Source organism: Portunus trituberculatus, chromosome 23, assembly GCF_017591435.1.
Source record: "Portunus trituberculatus isolate SZX2019 chromosome 23, ASM1759143v1, whole genome shotgun sequence".
Taxonomy (NCBI): domain Eukaryota; kingdom Metazoa; phylum Arthropoda; class Malacostraca; order Decapoda; family Portunidae; genus Portunus; species Portunus trituberculatus.
In genome coordinates this window covers 15,060,210-15,062,709 of record NC_059277.1, presented here as the reverse complement: position 1 = coordinate 15,062,709, position 2,500 = coordinate 15,060,210, and positions in this window count along the sequence as shown.

Below are 2,500 nucleotides of genomic sequence, written 5' to 3'. Positions count from 1 at the left end.
GAGTGTGTGGCAGGCTCTCTCTCTCTCTCTCTCTCTCTCTCTCTCTCTCTCTCTCTCTCTCTCTCTCTGCATCAACAGGATAGACAGAGAGACAATCAATTAGACAGACATAAGGAGACAGACAGACAGACAGACAAACAGACATGGAAATAGATAGATAGAGAACCATACTCTATTATACATTCACACACACACACACACACACACACACACACACACACACACACACGGCCCGGTAGCTCAGTGGTTAGAGAGCTGGCTTCACATGCCAGAGGACCGGGGTTCGACTCCCCGGCCGGGTGGAGATATTTGGGTGTGTCTCCTTTCACGTGTAGCCCCTGTTCACCTAGCAGTGAGTAGGTACGGGATGTAAATCGAGGAGTTGTGACCTTGTTGTCCCGGTGTGTGGTGTGTGCCTGGTCTCAGGCCTATCCGAAGATCGGAAATAATGAGCTCTGAGCTCGTTCCGTAGGGTAACGTATGGCTGTCTCGTCAGAGACTGCAGCAGATCAAACAGTGAATTACACACACACACACACACACACACACACACACACACACTCACAGAGCAGCTGCACCAACGACAATGATAAAATAAATCAAATGAAAGAATGAACTCAAACAAAAGCCGATATTTTAAAGTAATTACTTTTTTTACGATGGACAAATTTAATTAGCGGAAGTCAGGTACAAAACACCTGCAGAGAGAGAGAGAGAGAGAGAGAGAGAGAGAGAGAGAGAGAGAGAGAGAGAGAGAGAGAGAGAGAGAGAGAGAGAGAGAGAGAGAGAGAGAGAGAGAGAGAGAGAGAGAGAGAGATCCCACTCACACTTCTACCCAAACACTTCATCATCATATCAACACTTATCATATCCAGGTATTCTCAGGTGGATGGCCTCGACAGGTGAGAAAATTACCTGACATCTTCACCTGGCGTGTCTCACCCTCACCTATACACTATCAACCTTACCTGTCCAGTATCTTCCTTGTTTTCGTGCTGGTAAGTACTCTATACTGTCTTGTTTCTCTAAATAATGATCTAATGTCACTGTTCAGCGATATTTTTTCTAACGCATCTTGATATAGGTGCCTTAGTTCTTAGGTATCTTAATCTAGGTGTCTTTTAGTTTAATAGCTGCTTGTGTTATTAATATAAGGACTGCTACGTATGTGTCTAATGACCTCTTACAGTTTCTAATTCTTATGTTCACGAAAATTTTAAAAGACTTGACACATTTATGGAAGAGAACGATGGGTAATCAGGTAGATATGTTCATAAGGACTGCTAATTATGTGTCTGATGGCTTCTTGCAGCTTCCCTTATTTTCTTATATTCACGAAGGAGTTTTTAGATTTGACACTTTTACCTATGGACGAGAGCGACAGGTGATTAGGTAGGTATATTATTCATATGGACTGCCACGTGTAGGTCTGATGGCTCCTTACAGTTTCCCTTATTTTCTTATGTTCACGAAGGAGTTTTTAGAAGACTTGACACATTTATGGACGAGAACGGTGGATAATTAGGTAGGTATATTATTCATAGGGACTGCCACGTGAAGGTCTGATGGCCTCTTACAGTTTCCCTTAATTTTTTATGTTCACGAAATTTTTAAAAGACTTGACACATTTATGGATGAGAACAATGGGTAATTACGTAGGTATGTCCATAAGGACTGCTACATATGTGTCTGATGGCCTCTTACAGTTTCCTTATTTTCTTATGTTCACGAAGGAGTTTTTAGAAGACTTGACACATTTATAGACGAGAGCGATAGGTGATTAGATAGGTATGTTATTCACAGGGAGTGCCACGTGTAGGTCTGAAGGCTTCATGCAGCTTTCCTTGTTTTCTTATGATTTTCTTATGTTAACCAGGGAGTTTTTAAAAGACTAGACATGTTTCTGGATGGGTATGATAAATGGTAATAAGCAGGTATGTTTTATAATGGGACTGTTACGTACATACAGGATTGCACAGTGGCAGGTTTGAATGCATTGTTAATTATTCGTGGCCATTTGATAGTTTTTATTGTCCTATTATTATTTTTTCTTCTTAAATACAAAGTAGAAAATATAGGGATACCTCAAGCTATAAATTAGCTTTCATTTGCACATCTTCCGACTTACTCATTAATTTATTCATTTCATTCGTTATTATGAAGTGGTTCTCTGTCTATCCTGTCCTTCCTACTACTTTCATCTCTTTATCTCAACCCTTTATCTCCTCATAGACAGAGAAAAAACTGAATAATAGGTAGATAAACATAAATATATAGATATATAGATAGATAGAGACGTCTCATCGGGTAGATAAAAAGAGATAAACAGTTTAGTGACAACAACAACCAACACAATAACAATAATCAATTGATATATCACAAACACTATACCTTACAAATTCTAGTGCCACAATCCATCACACCCACAATCCATATTCTCTAACAGCAGTAGATGAAAACTGGTGGTCTTCAGTATTCTTCACAAATTGATAATATATTA